The sequence below is a fragment of the Garra rufa genome, chromosome 1 (genome assembly GCF_049309525.1).
Source record: "Garra rufa chromosome 1, GarRuf1.0, whole genome shotgun sequence".
Classification (NCBI taxonomy): Eukaryota; Metazoa; Chordata; class Actinopteri; order Cypriniformes; family Cyprinidae; genus Garra; species Garra rufa.
Genome location: NC_133361.1, coordinates 91,188,118 through 91,206,135, shown reverse-complemented (window position 1 = coordinate 91,206,135; position 18,018 = coordinate 91,188,118). Strand labels below are relative to the sequence as shown.

Here is an 18,018-nt window from a genome sequence, read left to right as displayed (position 1 = left end):
TCAGTGTCCAGGCTCCACCAGTGCTCAGTGTCCAGGCTCCACAAGTGCTCATTGTTCAGGCTCCAACAGTGCCCAGTGTCCAGGCTCCACCAGTGCCCAATGTCCAGGCTCCGCAAGTGCTCAGTGTCCAGGCTCCTTCAGCTGCAGTGCTGCCCAGTGTCCAGGCTCCACCAGTGCTCAGTGTCAAGGCTCCTGCAACTACATCAGTGCCCTTATCAATGGTAAGATTTCCTTTTCTATACCAGTTGTCACTCATCTAACCATTCAAAAATCCCACATTACCTAACCAAAAGTTATATATTTACAGGCTGTTGATGAGCACTGCATTCCTGGAATGAACCGGGTGGATGCGTTGGCGGAGTATCTGGTGGAGCTGCGCACACAGACGAGCCTCACCCTTACCAACCAACAAGTAGCGACCATTGTGGGTTTGTGGCAGAACCTGGACCAATTTGATAAAGACAGGGTGGTGTATGCTGCTCGTCATCAAGACAGGCTGTTTTCAGGACGTTTTAGGTCCCCCAAAAAGAAAGCTGTCTTCACTCCTGGTGTTGACAGCACAAAAAGGTGTGTTTTGGGTTCTAGTGGCTCTCCTGCACAGTGGCCTAATTGCTGTCGCCTTGTTGAAATGATTTTCATATGGTTATGTAACATCCACCGAAGCCCCAAAAAACAGCAGACAGAATCTCTGTCGAGATGGGATCTCATTCTCCGTGATTACAGAAGAATTCGGCAGCTAATCCTGAGCAATGGAACAGTGATGAGCCAAACAACACTTCAGCTAGTTGAGGTAAATCAGAGGACCCTTACAACTTGGCATAATAACCGTTTAAAGGGTCAGGAGGTTTCAGTGCTGTTGCAGGGGCTGCATCTTCCAGAGGCACGTCCAGTGGCATTGGATGCTCTGCCTCCAGCACGAGTACAGCCTATTGTGCCTCCTCAATATAGCCACCAGTTGCATAACTACCACATGCCACCAGACACAGCTGGACAGGTAAAGACAAAGGTTAGAAAGATCAAGCCCTCAGCTGCGTGTACATCTGCCACAGCAACTTCATTTGAGCCATCAGCTTTACACCCCCAGCGTTCAGCCACGTTCAACCAGCTAAGGACAATTTATCCCAGGTTGACAGCACCTCACCCATTGGTTCCTGACACTCCCACTGGCCCTGTTTTGTCTCCGATGTTTCTGGTGCCCTGCCCAGCCCCGTTTTCCACCATTAACCCTGGAGCAATTTCCTCTGACCCACCTGCAAATGACACAGCCGCCCCAACCAAACGATCGTACAATCGTACTGTAAAAGCAAATATGTGCAGAAAGTGTGGCCAATTTCGTATGCAAGAAACTGGCCATAGCCAGTACAAAGGCAAAATATTTTGCCCAAATAAAGAAACAATTACTAAGGAGCAGTGGTTACAGAATATGAGAAAATAACACACTTGTTTCTGTGTGATGCAATTATTTTGCTGTCTTGGTTTTTTTTTTTTTTTTTGTTCTTTATCTTCCAGCTAAATTTAATGTTAAAGTATTATACTGTGCAATTTTTTATATCTTAGATTGTGTAAAGGAAGCAATATTAAGGAGAATACGAAAATGTGTATATGTGAGTATGTATAACAATATGTATAATGCATAGGAAAATATATAAGAAATATTAGACAGTAAACTATTATTATAATTATCATACAAAGTTTTATGTGTAGAGGAAGCAGTAGTAAGTAAAATACCAACGTTTGTATATTTTTATAGCTTGTATTTTATATAGACTATACAAACGTGTATATATTTTTATAGCTTGTATTTTATATAGACTATGTACATATAATAATTATTTTATATTGAATAAAATATAACTATTTCTCTAAGAAGACTAGTATGATGTATTTATTTGTTTTATTGAATGTAATGACATTTAGTGTACAGCTGAATGTATTGTCAAGTAGCTTTGCACACTGCTGAATTAAATAATATATTACAAAATAGTGTAAATGCAGTAAAAATGGGGTTATTTTGCCCCTACTGTCATAGGAAATTATTATATAAAAATGCTTTTGGACAAATGGACAAATCTTAGTAATATGGAAAAAAATCAAAGTTGGAAACGAAACAATCATTAAAATCAAATATATTACTTTCATATTCAAACTTTGAAACAAAACAATCCATAAAAAACAAATACACGGAGAACTTTATGTGACAGCCTGGATTTGAACCTATGACTTGTTGAATTCTTCACTTCTCTTCTTCCCCCCTTCTTCCCCTTCTTATACAGACTATTGTTCCCCAGCTTTGGCGCAATCGGTTAGCGCGTTCGGCTGTTAACCGAAAGGTTGGTGGTTCGAGCCCACCCAGGGACGTGTGAAATGCTGGACTTTTGCACGCGCGTCAGGTGTCCACTAACGCCTATGCCATTCTTAGGGTTGCGAGGCACAGCTTTCTCAGGGCGTTTATCTTGTGCACCTTCAATAAGCTGGCTTGTTTTAAAAGAACTCAGCGGCGGGCATTTGGTGAACATTTTCACCAGCTCGAGTAGTTTGCTGTGGCATGTGGATGCCTTCTTTACTGATGATCTGTCTTTGGGGCTCATCTAGTTGACATAGTATCCGCTGACATTCGGCTGAAGGTGCTGATCCACCATCTGCTCTTGGTACGGACTGGATCCGGGGGACTGCAGTGACCATCTAATCGGAATACAGAATGGATATGGCGGCTACGGTGACCTCAGAATAAGAAGAAACAGACTAATATTAATGTAGATGCAAAAGTTCCATGTTGCCACAGTGTCAGATTGGAGACAGTGTCTTGCGTCGATGGCCGTCTAGGTGAAGAGGTCTTCACTGATGATCTGTCTCTGGGGCTCATCCAGCTTGCTACCACCTTGTCGGATCACATCCAAGTAGCTGCAAGAAAAGGTTTTTAAGGTTTTAAGAAATATTGTAAACAAGTATAAGGAAATAATTATGATGGGGGATTTTAACACAGTTTTTAGTAAACAAGATATGGCAGAAGGGATGGTGTTTAAAACTGACATGGGGAGGAAAGAATTAAAAGTACTAATGGAAGAAAACAATATGATCGATGTGTGGAGAGAAAGAAATGAAAAGAAAAAAGAATTTTCAAGGAGGCAAATAGTGGGGCAGTTTGTGTGTCAAACAAGAATTGACTTTATTTTATGTAAGAGAAATGTGGAGAATTTTATAGAAAAGATTAAGTATGTAGAAGCAAGTTTTAGTGATCACAAGTTTTTATTTTTTAAAGTGGACTGGAGTAAAGTGCAAAGAGGGCCGGGAGTATGGATTTTAAATAAAGAGGATTATGTTTTAAGTATAAAGGAGATCATTGAAAAGGAAAAAGGAAATGAAATGTATAATGAGGATAAGCGAATATGGTGGGAGAATGTGAAATATCTGGTTAAAAAATTTACAATAAAGTATTGCAAATTAATTAAAAAATGTAAGGGAAATAAGGAAAGGGAGCTAAGACAAAACTTAAATAAGGAACTGGGTAATGCGGAACAAAGCATAGAGAAAATAAAAGAAATGGAGGGTAGACTGAAGGAAATGGAAGAGGAGAAATATGAAGGTGCAAGATTAAGAAGCAAAGCAAAATATACAGTGGAAGGGGAGAAGTGCACAAAATTCTTCTTTGATCTGGAGAAAAGAAGAGGAAAAGCAGAAATGATCAAAGAAATAAGGGCCAAAAATGGTATGATAGTAAAGGAAAATGAGGAGATATTGGAAGAAATAAAATCATACTATGAGAACTTATTCTGTTCGGAGGGGGTAAAAGAAATAGAAAAAGTGGAGTTATTAACGCAAATAAAAGCAAGAATAGAAGAAGTCGAAAAAAAAGAATGTGATGATGAAATAAGAGAGGAAGAAATAAAAAGAGAAATAAGTGAATTAAATAAAAGGAAAAGTCCGGGGATAGATGGGTTGGGGAGTGAGTTTTACATTGTTTTTAAAGATTTTTTAACCAGTATTTTAAAAGAAGTATTTGATGAGATTTTTAGGAAAGATGAGATGAACCAGAGGATGGGAATGGGATTAATGAAGCTGATATATAAAAGGAAAGGAGACAAATTGGAGTTAAGAAATTATAGGCCTATAACAATGCTTAACACAGATCTGAAGATTTTATCAAAAGTTTTAGCTAACAGACTAAAAGAAGTGATGCCCAGCATAATCAAAACAAACCAAGCATACAGTATTAAAGGAAGAGATATTGCAGATAGAACAATGAGCATAAAAGATACAATAAGGTATATTACTGAAAAGAAAAAAGATGGTTTTATAATCAGTTTGGATTTTGAGAAGGCTTTCGACAGGGTAGAGCATGATTTTTTATTTGGGGTTTTAAAGAGTTTTGGGTTTGGAGGGAAATTTATTAAATGGGTTAAAATTTTATATAAGGGTGCTGTAACGAGAGTAAAGTGTAATGGATTTTTAACAGAGTGTTTTAAATTAACGAGATCAATTAGACAGGGTTGCCCGTTGTCGGCACTTTTATATACTTTAATTGCAGAACCACTGGGATTGGCTATAAAGCAGGAGGGGAGAATAAAAGGGATAGACATAGAGGGAGGAGAGAATAAAATTTTTCAATATGCCGATGATACTACGCTAATGCTACAAGATCTGGCCAGTGTAGAGGAAGCAATGAAAATAGTACAACAATTTTGCAGGGGATCAGGGACTAAAGTGAACGAGAATAAAACTGTATACATGTGATTTGGGGGAACGGAGGTTTTAACTGGGCACTTTACTTTTAAGGAAATGAATGAAATAAAGATTTTAGGGATTTTAATGGGAAGGGATGAAAAGAAAGCAGAAGGAAGTATGTGGGAGGAGATTCTAGGAGGGATTGAGAGAAGGTTGATCTTTTGGAAATTAATGTCATTAACTTTAAAGGGGAAGGTTTTAATTTTGAATGTTTTAATGGTTTCTAAGTTATGGCATATTTTATATGTATCATCTATGCCGTTGTGGGTAGAAAAAAGGCTAAAAAAAATGTTTTTTAAATTTTTTATGGGAAGGAAAGCCCCCGAGAATAGCACACAACACTTTAATAGGAGCAGTGGGAAAGGGAGGACTGGGGTTAATGGATGTGGAACAAAGAAAGAACAGTTTGAGAGTTAAAATAATTAAAAAGTGCATGGATGAAGACAATAAAGCGGCATGGAAGAGAACAATGGGGTATTTTTTAAGTAAGTATAGTAATTTTAACTTGGGGGACAACATTTTATGGATGAAAACAAAAAAGTGGATGACGGAAAGGCTGCCAGAGTTTTACAAAGAACTGTTGGGGGAATGGAGCAAATTTTTAACTAATGTGCATTTTAAGCCACATGGCAGAGAGAACATTTTAAATCAGCCTTTATTCTCAAACAATGGCATTTTAAATCAAGGGAAAGAGATATTTTTTAAGAAATGGTGGGATGTGGGAATCATGAAAGTCAGAGATATTTTATATGAATTCAAGGAGGGATTCTTACCAGTACAATATATTGTGGATGTGATGGAAGAGGCAAAGGAGGATTACAGCAGACAAGCGATAACAAAAAACTATGATGTAATTAAGAATGCTATACCTCAAGAGTGGATAAAGATAATTGAAAACATGGAAGAAGGGAAACAAGAAAAAGATGTGTATGTGAAGGTGGGGGAAAAACTGTATGCTTTTAATGAATGTACTGTAAAAAAGTTTTACTCTATGTTTAGAGATGCTGTTTTTAAGAAACCTGTGGTAAATGAATATTGGTTACATAAATTTAAGGATTTAAAAGAAGACAACATATGGGGGAACATGAATGGGAAACTTGTACAGACGAAACTGGAAAACTCAGAATATTTTATCAGACACAGAGTTATTTTTACAGATGTTATTTTAAACAAAATTGGAATGGAACCAAGTGCTACTTGTAAAGTTTGTAAAAATGAAGATGAAGGATTTCTACACTTGTATTTATGTTGCAATGAATTGGAGGATTTTAATGGGAAATGCAAAAATATGATTTTAAGTTTGAGAGGGGAGGATGATGAAAGTATCGAATGGAATAAGGTGGTGATGTTGGGTCTGGATAAGCAATGTAAAAACAAAAAACTTATCAATTTGCTTGTGATGTTGATCAAGAGTGCAATATGGGGAAGAAGGGTCGTGGCAAAGAGAGAAAATATTTTATTGGATGTGTGGAATGTGTTTAAAAGAAAATTTGAAAAGTATGTTCAATGCCTGTTTAATTATTTTAAACTCGAAGATAAAATTGATGTTTTTTTATAATGTTTTTTCCCAGGATGTCTGGAAGGTTTTAATGGACTCTGGTTTGGAAATGTCATTTGAACATAACTGAATGATTGTTAAAATCATGTTTGCTCAGAGACTTTCAATGGAAGCTTAACTAAATGTCTACACTTTTTTATGACTGAGGAGATTATGTGATGACAATTGTTGGTGTTTGTTTTTAATATGGAAAGCATTTCATGGAAATTGTGATTAAAATATTTCTCAAAAAAAAAAAAAAAAAAAAAATGGATAACGCGTCTGACTACGGATCAGAAGATTCTAGGTTCGACTCCTTGACAGACCGGCGATAGGCTGTTTTTCCTTGAGATATCGGTTACAATGCAAGACCACGCTTGTCTTTTCGAATGCGTGGCGTGACTATTTTTGGAATCTTTTTTTTTACCCGGACAAGGCTTCCACTGTCCAGTTCCAATATGGTCTAGCGGTCAGGATTCTTGGTTTTCACCCAGGCGGCCCGGGTTCGGGAAGGCGGGTATGGGAAGGCGGGTTCTTCTTGGCTTCCCACTTCGAACGGGCCGCATGTCTTCCTGCGTCGAAGGCCGTTTTTTGGCCAGCAGTCGAGCTGCAGAAACCTAATAGGCCGAGGTTGTGACCCCACAGACCCGTGCCTTCTATACCTCAACTGGTAGAGTGGAGGACTGTATGTGGAGTGTTGGCAATCCTTAGGTCGCTGGTTCGACTCCGGCTCGAAGGAGGTCCTTTTTTCATGTCCCCACCTTTTTTGGGGGTGCCGGCCTTCTGAAAGCAGCCAGCAGAGCTTGATTTCACAGTCCGCCGTTGGGGGGCAGGACACGCTACCCCAGAGGGCGATAGTGAGTTACCAGGAAGTGTTTGGCTGCAGTAGGGAGAGGAAGGCTCTCCTCCATTTTGTGTTAATTTTTGTTTTGTTTTGGCGTTATAAGTGTTATTTGTAAAGTCTTTACATTTTCTTTTTTCTAATTTTTTCCTCCCTACAGCATATGCTGTTGGGGGGGAACGTTTTATTTTTGTTTTTGTGTGTGTTTAAGCACATTTTTTTTTTTCGTTTGTTTGTTCTCGTTTGGGTGCATAATGGCGGACGGACGCACGGTAACAGACATGGATACGGCTGGAGGAACACGAATGGTTAATGACAATGGATCTGGAAAAGGACGACGAGATGTTAGGAACAAGGACAGCGGGCAAAGGAATAAAAACCCGAAGGAGTACTTAAAGGAAGCGACGGTGACGATTGATACATCCAACGTGAACATACGAGCGGAGGATATAATAAAAGCTGTGACGGATATCACTGGTAAAGGAAGAATCCTGGCGGTTAGACCGAAGCAAAATAAGGAATACGAAGTAACCTTGGAAAGCATAGAAGATGTTGAACTGTTGGAGGACGGAATAATGATAAAGAACGTGAACTGTGGAGTTAAAAGGCTGCAAAGCAGAGACTACGTTGTCTCTTTCATGCACCTGCCCGCGTACATCGATGATCAAGATATTACTGAGAAACTTGAAGGATGGGGAGTTACCCCGGTTTCGGAAATTAAAAGACGTGTGTACCCTGGCACAACTGTGGAGGATGGAACAAGGTATGTGAAAGCTCACTTCCCTAAGGAGGTTGCATCTCTCCCGTACAGCACGAGGCTGGAAACAGCTGAAGGGCTTCAGTACTAGAAGATTAAAACCTGTAGGCTGTGCATGAGCCCTGATCATCTGTTGAAGGACTGCCCTGATTTTAAATGTTATGTGTGCGAGGAGAGAGGGCATTTTGCCAGGGACTGCAATGCAGTTAAGTGCCAGGAGTGCAACAAAGTCTTAATTAAATGTGAATGCTGGTTTGAGGAAGATGAGACTCATGTGGGCGGGCAGGTGCATGAGCAAGACGATGTGGTGGAGGGAGAGGAAGATGGAACGATGGAATTAAGACAAGAAGAAGAGACGGATAAAGGAGATGATGGAAAGGAGATGGAGAGAGAGGAAACGGGCGACAGAGTATTCCAGCAGGAGATGGGGAATGAAGTAAGAAGTGAGACTGATGAGTTGGAGACACAGAAAGATGATGGACAGGAGCAGAGAATACTGGAAACAATTACGGACACAGGAGGGAATACAACAGACAGAGACGAGGATTATAATAGCGACGGAGCAAAAAAGGAAGCAGAGGTAATGAATTTTAAAAGAAGACGTCAAATAAAGGTAAAGCCAAATTTAGAAGGAGTAAGGAAGAAGGTGGTAAACAAAGACTTACTAAAAAATAGATTTGAACTTTTGAGGGACATGAATGACATAAGCTAAGGACATGGGTTTTTTGACTGTTTTTTTCTATCTATTTTTTATGGTTTTAAATCTGGCTTCTTTTAATGCCAGAGGATTATCTGATTTTAACAAATTTGAAAAAGTGAAGGAAATGTTTAAAAATGAAGATGTTATTATGTTATAAGAAACAAACTGGAGAGAAAAGCATATGTGTGAGATTAAGAAAAGATGGAGTGGGGACATATTTTACAATAACCAAGAGAACAGATATGGCAGTGGGGTGGCTTTTTTAATAAGGGAAAACACAAATGTTGTTTGTAAAGTTGTTTTTAAAGATGAGATTGGGAAATGTCTAGCAGTGGAATTGGAATATGAAGAAGACAAAATATTGGTGATTAATGTACACGCTCCCAATGAAGAGAGGGAAAAGAAGAATTATTTTAATGGTGTAAGGAGGTTTTTAACTAAGTACAAGCATGCCATTTTAATGGGGGATTTTAATACTGTTTTAAGTAAATTAGATGTGGCTGATGGCATGGTCTTTAGGAATGACTTGGGAAGGCAAGAACTAAAATCGATAATGGACAATTATATGATAGTTGATGTGTGGAGAGAAAAGAATGGGAAAAGAAGGCAGTATTCAAGAAGACAAAAGGGGGGAAACTTTATTTTTCAGTCAAGACTTGATTTTATATTATGTTCGAGGCAGATAGAAGATTTTATAGAGAATGTGAATTACGGTGAAACTAGTTTAAGTGATCACAAGCCACTATATGTGAAAATTTTAGGAGTTTTAATGGGGCACGATGACAGGGAAACGAATGACATTATGTGGGAAGAGATTTTAGGAGCCATAGAAAGAAGGTTGAATTTATGGAAACTGAGAAACTTGTGCTTGAAAGGGAAGGTTCTAGTATTAAATGTTTTAATGGTGTCGAAGCTATGGTACATTTTACATGTTGCATGCATGCCACTTTGGGTTGAGAAAAGGCTAAAGAAAAGTTTTATGGATTTTTTATGGGAAAAGAAGCCACCGAGAATATCATATGATACCCTTATAGGGGTGGCTGAGAAGGGAGGTTTGGGGCTTTTAGACGTAGCACTGAGGAAGAAAAGTTTAAGAGTCAAAATGGTGAAGAAATTTTTAAATGAAAATATTGACACGGTCTGGAAAAAAACTATGATGTACTTTTTAAGCAAATGTGGGAATTTTAATCTGGGAGAGAACATTTTATGGATGAAGACAAAAAATTGGATGTGCAAAGATCTGCCTAACTTTTACAAAGAACTCTTAAGTGCCTGGGGAGAGTTTTTGAATCATGTGCAGTATGTTCCTAAAGGAAGAGATGATATTTTAAATCAACCATTGTTTTTAAACAAGAGCATTGTCAATGAAGGAAAGGAATTGTTTTTTAAGAAATGGTGTGATGTGGGGATTGTCAAAGTGAGAGATGTGTTTTACGAGTTTCAAAAAGGTTTTTTACCGGTTCAGTTTGTCATTGATGCAATGGAGGATGAGAAGGAGGACTACATTAAGAAAGAGATTGCGAAACAGTATGGTATTATCAAAAGTGCAATACCAAAAGACTGGGTTAAGATAATAGAAAGTGGTGAACCTGGTATAAGAGAAAAGGAGGTGTATGCAATGGTTGATGGAAAATTGTGTATTTTTAATGAATGTACTGTCAAAAGATTTTATGGTATTTTTAGAGATGCAGCTTTTAAGAAACCCAATGCTAATGACTACTGGCTACAGAAATACGAGGGCCTGAAAGAAGAGAACATATGGAGCAACATGAAAGGGAACTTTGTTGAGACGAAACTGGCAAACTCTGAATTTTTAATCAGACACAGGGCTATCTTCACAGATGTTATTCTGCACAAAATCGGAAGAGAGGAAAGCCCCACGTGTAAAGTCTGCAAATGCGAGGACGAAAGCTTCTCTCACCTGTTTTCATATTGCAGAGAGCTGGACTCTTTTTACATGAGCTGCAAAGCATTACTTGAGAGACTAAAAGGAGGAAACTTTGAAAATGGAATGGAATGGGATAAAACAAGAATGTTAGGAGTACGCAATCACTGCAAAAATGGGAAAATTGTAAACTTGCTTGTCATGCTTATGAAGAGTGCGGTGTGGGAAAGGAGGATGATAGCGAAAAGGGGAAATATAGTCACAAATGTAGAAAACATTTTTAAATGTAAGGCAGAAAAATATTTTAAATGCTTGCACTGTTATTTTAAGAATATGGACAAGCTTGTTGATTTTTACAGTGTTTTTAATGATGATGTCTGTAAGGCCTTCCAAGATTTTAAGTGGCGAATGCCAGGGGATCAGGGTTGATTTTATGGGAGTTTAAAGAAGAATATGTGTGAGGTATGTTTTTTTGTTGTTGTTGTTGTTGTTGAGATTCTTTTACTTTTAGGTATTTACAACATTGTTTATTAGTGGTAAAACATCTAAAGGTACTCTCCCCATGGCTTTTAATGTTAGTTTTTATTCTCTGTGAATGTAAATGATTTTTTCTATAATAAAGTAAAAAAAAAAAAAAAAAAAATGGATAACGCGTCTGACTACGGATCAGAAGATTCTAGGTTCGACTCCTGGCTGGCTAGCGCTATGCTTTTTGCGTAATGCAGTTTGGTTTTGATGTCACGGGCTTGCCGAATTGTTGCCCCATTCCTACGTGTCACCCAGGCTTTGAGAAAAACTTGGACACAAAATGAAATCCGAACTAGCCAATAATCAGCAACTTATCCGGTTAAAACCGCGTCTCAGTTTCATTGCTAATCTCATGATTTTTTCATTTCTGTACCTTGACAGACCGGCGATAGGCTGTTTTTCCTTGAGATAACGGTTACAATGCAAGACCACGCTTGTCTTTTCGAATGCGTGGCATGACTATTTTTGGAATCTTTTTTTTTACCCGGACAAGGTTTCCACTGACCAGTTCCCATATGGTCTAGCGGTCAGGATTCATGGTTTTCACCCAGGGGACCCGGGTTCGAGTCCCGGTATGGGAAGGCGGGCTCCTCTTCGAAGGGGCCGCACGTCTTCCTGCGTCGAAGGCCGTTTTTTGGCCAGCAGTCGAGCTGCAGAAACCTAATAGGCAGAGGTTGTGACCCTACAGACCCTACAGACCCGTGCCTTCGATAGCTCAGCTGGTAGAGCGGAGGACTGTAGGTGAAGCGTTGGCAATCCTTAGGTCGCTGGTTCGACTCTGGCTCGAAGGAGGTTGTTTTTTCATGTGCCCACCTTTTTTGGGGGGGCCGGCCTTCTGAAAGCGCCCAGCAGAGCTTGATTTCACAGTCCGCCGTTAGGGGGGAGGGGGGCAAAAGAGAGTTCCCTGACCGGGAATCGAACCCGGGCCGCGGCGGTGAAAGCGCCAAATCCTAACCACTAGACCACCAGGGAAGGGCTGATCTGGTGCTGGCCTGCTAATAGCATGAGAACAAGCAGACAGCAATACAGGCTTCTGTCACGTCGAAAACCAACAAGTCGGGCGCAAGCACGAGGTCCCCCAGTCGGTGGGCCAGTGGCGCAATGGATAACGCGTCTGACTACGGATCAGAAGATTCTAGGTTCGACTCCTGGCTGGCTTGCGCTACACTTTTTGCGTAATGCAGTTTGGTTTTGATGTCACGGGCTTGCCGAATTGTTGCCCTATTCCTACGTGCCACCCAGGCTTTGAGAAAAAGTTGGACACGAAATGAATTCCGAACTAGCCGGTAATCAGCAACTTATCCGTTTAAAACCGCGTCTCAGTTTCATTGCTAATCTCATGATTTTTTCATTTCTGTACCTTGACAGACCGGCGATAGGCTGTTTTTCCTTGAGATAACGGTTACAATGCAAGACCACGCTTGTCTTTTCCAATGCGTGGCGTGACTATTTTTGGAATCTTTTTTTTTACCCGGACAAGGATTCCACTGACCAGTTCCAATATGGTCTAGCGGTCAGGATTCTTGGTTTTCACCCAGGTGGCCCGGGTTTGACTCCCGGTATGGGAAGGCGGGCTCCTCTTTGCTTCCCTCTTCGAACGGGCCGCACGTCTTCCTGCGTCGAAGGCCGTTTTTTGGCCAGCAGTCGAGCTGCAGAAACCTAATAGGCAGAGGTTGTGACCCCACAGACCCGTGCCTTCGATAGCTCAGCTGGTAGAGCGGAGGACTGTAGGTGAAGCGTTGGCAATCCTTAGGTCGCTGGTTCGACTCCGGCTCTAAGGAGGTTGTTTTTTCATGTGCCCACCTTTTTTTGGGGGGCCGGCCTTCTGAAAGCGCCCAGCAGAGCTTGATTTCACAGTCCGCCGTTGGGGGGGAGGGGGGCAAAAGAGAGTTCCCTGACCGGGAATCGAACCTGGGCCGCGGCGGTGGGAGCGCCGAATCCTAACCACTAGACCACCACGGAAGGGCTGATCTGATGCTGGCCTGCTAATAACACAAGAACAAGCAGACAGCAATACAGGCTTCTGTCACGTCGAAAACCAACAAGTCGGGCGCAAGCACGAGGGACCACAGTCGGTGGGCCAGTGGCGCAATGGATAATGCGTCTGACTACGGATCAGAAGATTCTAGGTTCGACTTCTGGCTGGCTCGCGCTACGCTTTTTGCGTAATGCAGTTTGGTTTTGATGTCACGGGCTTGCAGAATCGTTGCCCTATTCCTACGTGTCACCCAGGCTTTGAGAAAAAGTTGGACACGAAATGAAATCCGAACTAGCCAATAATCAGCAACTTATCCGGTTAAAACCGTGTCTCAGTTTCATTGCTAATCTCATGATTTTTTAATTTCTGTACCTTGACAGACCGACGATAGGCTGTTTTTCCTTGAGATAACGGTTACAATGCAAGACCACGCTTGTTTTTCCGAATGCGTGGCGTGACTATTTTTGGAATCTTTTTTTTACCCGGACAAGGCTTCCACTGACCAGTTCCAATATGGTCTAGCGGTCAGGATTCCTGGTTTTCACCCAGGTGGCCCGGGTTTGACTCCCGGTATGGGAAGGCGGGCTCCTCTTTGCTTCCCTCTTCGAACGGGCCGCACGTCTTCCTGCGTCGAAGGCCGTTTTTTGGCCAGCAGTCGAGCTGCAGAAACCTAATAGGCAGAGGTTGTGACCCCACATACCCGTGCCTTCGAAAGCTCAGCTGGTAGAGCGGAGGACTGTAGGTGAAGCGTTGGCAATCCTTAGGTCGCTGGTTCGACTCCGGCTCGAAGGAGGTTGATTTTTCATGTGCCCACCTTTTTTGGGGGGGGGGCGGCCTTCTGAAAGCGCCCAGCAGAGCTTGATTTCACAGTCCGCCGTTGGGGGGGAGGGGGGCAAAAGAGAGTTCCCTGACCGGGAATCGAACCCGGGCCGCGGCGGTGAGAGCGCCGAATCCTAACCACTAGACCACCAGGGAAGGGCTGATCTGATGCTGGGCTGATCTGATGCTGGGCTGATCTGATGCTGGCCTGCTAATAGCACAAGAACAAGCAGACAGCAATACAGGCTTCTGTCACGTCGAAAACCAACAAGTCGGGCGCAAGCACGAGGGACCCCAGTCGGTGGGCCAGTGGCGCAATGGATAACGCGTCTGACTACGGATCAGAAGATTCTAGGTTCGACTTCTGGCTGGCTCGCGCTACGCTTTTTGCGTAATGCAGTTTGGTTTTGATGTCACGGGCTTGCAGAATCGTTGCCCTATTCCTACGTGTCACCCAGGCTTTGAGAAAAAGTTGGACACGAAATGAAATCCGAACTAGCCAATAATCAGCAACTTATCCGGTTAAAACCGCGTCTCAGTTTCATTGCTAATCTCATGATTTTTTCATTTCTGTACCTTGACAGACCGGCGATAGGCTGTTTTTCCTTGAGATAACGGTTACAATGCAAGACCTCGCTTGTTTTTTCGAATGCGTGGCGTGACTATTTTTGGAATCTTTTTTTTTACCCGGACAAGGCTTCCACTGACCCGTTCCCATATAGTCTAGCGGTGAGGATTCCTGGTTTTCACCCAGGGGACCCGGGTTCGAGTCCCGGTATGGGAAGGCGGGCTCCTCTTCGAAGGGGCCGCACGTCTTCCTGCGTCAAAGGCCGTTTTTTGGCCAGCAGTCGAGCTGCAGAAACCTAATAGGCAGAGGTTGTGACCCCATAGACCCGTGCCTTCGATAGCTCAGCTGGTAGAGCGGAGAACTGTAGGTGAAGCTTTGGCAATCCTTAGGTCGCTGGTTCGAAGGAGGTTGTTTTTTCATGTGCCCACCTTTTTTTGGGGGGGGGGCCGGCCTTCTGAAAGCGCCCAGCAGAGCTTGATTTCACAGTCCGCCGTTGGGGGGGAGGGGGGCAAAAGAGAGTTCCCTGACCGGAATCGAACCCGGGCCGCGGCGGTGAGAGCGCCGAATCCTAACCACTAGACCAAAAGGGAAGGGCTGATCTGATGCTGGGCTGATCTGATGCTGGCCTGCTAATAGCACAAGAACAAGCAGACAGCAATACAGGCTTCTGTCATGTCGAAAACCAACAAGTCGGGCGCAAGCACTAGTTCCCCCAGTCGGTGGGCCAGTGGCGCAATGGATAACGCGTCTGAATACGGATCAGAAGATTCTAGGTTCGACTCCTGGCTGGCTCGCGCTATGCTTTTTACGTAATGCAGTTTGGTTTTGATGTCACGGGCTTGCCGAATTGTTGCCCCATTCCTACGTGTCACCCAGGCTTTGAGAAAAACTTGGACACAAAATGAAATCCGAACTAGCCAATAATCAGCAACTTATCCGGTTAAAACCGCGACTCAGTTTAATTGCTAATCTCATGATTTTTTCATTTCTGTACCTTGACAGACCGACGATAGGCTGTTTTTCCTTGAGATAACGGTTACAATGCAAGACCACGCTTGTTTTGTCGAATGCGTGGCGTGACTATTTTTGGAATCTTTTTTTTACCCGGACAAGGCTTCCACTGACCAGTTCCAATATGGTCTAGCGGTCTGGATTCCTGATTTTCACCCAGGCGTCCCGGGTATGACTCCCGGTATGGGAAGGCGGGCTCCTCTTTGCTTCCCTCTTCGAACGGGCCGCACGTCTTCCTGCGTCAAACGCCGTTTTTTGGCCAGCAGTCGAGCTGCAGAAACCTAATAGGCAGAGGTTGTGACCCCATAGACCCGTGCCTTCGATAGCTCAGCTGGTAGAGCGGAGGACTGTAGTTGAAGCGTTGGCAATCCTTAGGTCGCTGGTTCGACTCCTGCTCGAAGGAGGTTGTTTTTTCATGCGCCCACCTTTTTTGGGGGGGGCCGGCCTTCTGAAAGCCCACAGCAGAGCTTGATTTCACAGTCCGCCGTTGGGGGGGAGGGGGGCAAAAGAGAGTTCCCTGACTGGGAATCGAACCCGGGCCGCGGCGGTGAGAGCGCCGAGTCCTAACCACTAGACAACCAGTGAAGGGCTGATCTGGTGCTGGCCTGCTAATAACATGAGAACAAGCAGACAGCAATACAGGCTTCTGTCACGTCGAAAACCAACAAGTCGGGCGCAAGCACTAGCTCCCCCAGTCGGTGGGCCAGTGGCGCAATGGATAAAGCGTCTGACTACGGATCAGAAGATTCTAGGTTCGACTCCTGGCTGGCTCGCGCTATGCTTTTTACGTAATGCAGTTTGGTTTTGATGTCACGGGCTTGCCGAATTGTTGCCCCATTCCTACGTGTCACCCAGGCTTTGAGAAAAACTTGGACACAAAATGAAATCCGAACTAGCCAATAATCAGCAACTTATCCGGTTAAAACCGCGACTCAGTTTCATTGCTAATCTCATGATTTTTTCATTTCTGTACCTTGACAGACCGACGATAGGCTGTTTTTCCTTGAGATAACGGTTACAATGCAAGACCACGCTTGTTTTTCGAATGCGTGGCGTGACTATTTTTGGAATCTTTTTTTTACCCGGACAAGGCTTCCACTGACCAGTTCCAATATGGTCTAGCGGTCTGGATTCCTGATTTTCACCCAGGCGTCCCGGGTATGACTCCCGGTATGGGAAGGCGGGCTCCTCTTTGCTTCCCTCTTCGAACGGGCCGCACGTCTTCCTGCGTCAAAGGCCGTTTTTTGGCCAGCAGTCGAGCTGCAGAAACCTAATAGGCAGAGGTTGTGACCCCATAGACCCGTGCCTTCGATAGCTCAGCTGGTAGAGCGGAGGACTGTAGGTGAAGCGTTGCCAATCCTTAGGTCGCTGGTTCGAAGGAGGTTGTTTTTTCATGTGCCCACCTTTTTTTTGGGGGGGGGGCCGGCCTTCTGAAAGCGCCCAGCAGAGCTTGATTTCACAGTCCGCCGTTGGGGGGGAGGGGGGCAAAAGAGAGTTCCCTGACCGGAATCGAACCCGGGCCGTGGCGGTGAGAGCGCCGAATCCTAACCACTAGACCACCAGGGAAGGGAAGGGCTGATTTGGTGCTGGCCTGCTAATAGCACGAGAACAAGCAGACAGCAATACAGGCTTCTGTCACGTCGAAAACCAACAAGTCGGGCGCAAGCACGACGGCCCCCAGTTGGTGGGCCAGTGGGGCAATGGATAACGCCTCTGACTACGGATCAGAAGATTCTAGGTTCGACTTCTGGCTGGCTCGTGTTTCTCTTTTTGCGTAATGCAGTTTGGTTTTGATGTCACGGGCTTGCCGAATTGTTGAGCTATTCCTACGTGCCACCCAGGCTTTGAGAAAAAGTTGGACACAAAATGAAATCCGAACTAGCCAATAATCAGCAACTTATCCGGTTAAAACCGCATCTCAGTTTCATTGCTAATCTCATGATTTTTTTATTTCTGTACCTTGACAGACCGGCGATAGGCTGTTTTTCCTTGAGATAACGGTTACAATGCAAGACCACGCTTGTCTTTTCGAATGCACGGCGTGACTATTTTTGGAGTCTTTTTTTTTACCTGGACAAGGTTTCCACTGACCAGTTCCCATATGGTCTAGCGGTGAGGATTCCTGGTTTTCACCCAGGCGGCCCGGGTTCGGGAAGGCGGGTATGGGAAGGCGGGTTCTTCTTGGCTTCCCACTTCGAACGGGCCACACGTCTTCCTGCGTCGAAGGCTGTTTTTTGGCCAGCAGTCGAGCTGCAGAAACCTAATAGGCCGAGGTTGTGACCCCACGTACCTGTGCCTTCGATAGCTCAGCTGGTAGAGTGGAGGACTGTAGGTGAAGCGTTGGCAATCCTTAGGTAGCTGGTTCGACTCCGGCTTGAAGCGTTGCGTTGGCAATCGTTAGGTCGCTTGTTCGACTCTGGCTGGAAGGAGGTTGTTTTTTCATTCGCACTCTTTTTGCTACCGTTGAGAGACTAACAAACCCCCCTAGTCAGATCCCTAGTGAACTGCTCTCTGACAGCAAGTGCGATGAGTTTGCTTCCTTCTTTTCTGAGAAGATCAATAATATCAGAAAGACAATTAGCACACCCTCAAGTTATGCAGAGGTCAGACAGATTCGACCGCAATTTCAAAGAGAAGTCATTATGTCTACTTTTGAAGAAATCGATAGCAAC

General features: G+C 43.5%; 9 non-coding genes across 9 annotated transcripts; 6 read left to right on the top strand and 3 right to left on the bottom strand.

Annotated features, from left to right (window-relative positions):
• Nucleotides 1-11,479: 11,479 nt before the first annotated feature.
• On the top strand, nucleotides 11,480-11,551 carry trnae-uuc (transfer RNA glutamic acid (anticodon UUC)). Its single transcript has one exon. It is a non-coding gene; the product is annotated as a tRNA-Glu (tRNA).
• A 319-nt stretch (nucleotides 11,552-11,870) lies between these two features.
• On the bottom strand, nucleotides 11,871-11,942 carry trnae-uuc (transfer RNA glutamic acid (anticodon UUC)). Its single transcript has one exon. It is a non-coding gene; the product is annotated as a tRNA-Glu (tRNA).
• Nucleotides 11,943-12,057: 115 nt separating this feature from the next.
• Nucleotides 12,058-12,130, top strand: trnar-acg (transfer RNA arginine (anticodon ACG)). The gene has a single exon. It is a non-coding gene; the product is annotated as a tRNA-Arg (tRNA).
• A 730-nt stretch (nucleotides 12,131-12,860) lies between these two features.
• Nucleotides 12,861-12,932, bottom strand: trnag-ccc (transfer RNA glycine (anticodon CCC)). The gene has a single exon. It is a non-coding gene; the product is annotated as a tRNA-Gly (tRNA).
• A 523-nt stretch (nucleotides 12,933-13,455) lies between these two features.
• trnae-uuc (transfer RNA glutamic acid (anticodon UUC)) lies at nucleotides 13,456-13,527 on the top strand. Its single transcript has one exon. It is a non-coding gene; the product is annotated as a tRNA-Glu (tRNA).
• A 324-nt stretch (nucleotides 13,528-13,851) lies between these two features.
• On the bottom strand, nucleotides 13,852-13,923 carry trnae-cuc (transfer RNA glutamic acid (anticodon CUC)). Its single transcript has one exon. It is a non-coding gene; the product is annotated as a tRNA-Glu (tRNA).
• Nucleotides 13,924-14,070: 147 nt separating this feature from the next.
• On the top strand, nucleotides 14,071-14,143 carry trnar-acg (transfer RNA arginine (anticodon ACG)). The gene has a single exon. It is a non-coding gene; the product is annotated as a tRNA-Arg (tRNA).
• Nucleotides 14,144-14,479: 336 nt separating this feature from the next.
• trnae-uuc (transfer RNA glutamic acid (anticodon UUC)) lies at nucleotides 14,480-14,551 on the top strand. Its single transcript has one exon. It is a non-coding gene; the product is annotated as a tRNA-Glu (tRNA).
• Nucleotides 14,552-15,056: 505 nt separating this feature from the next.
• Nucleotides 15,057-15,129, top strand: trnar-acg (transfer RNA arginine (anticodon ACG)). Its single transcript has one exon. It is a non-coding gene; the product is annotated as a tRNA-Arg (tRNA).
• The last annotated feature ends 2,889 nt before the right edge of the window (nucleotides 15,130-18,018 follow it).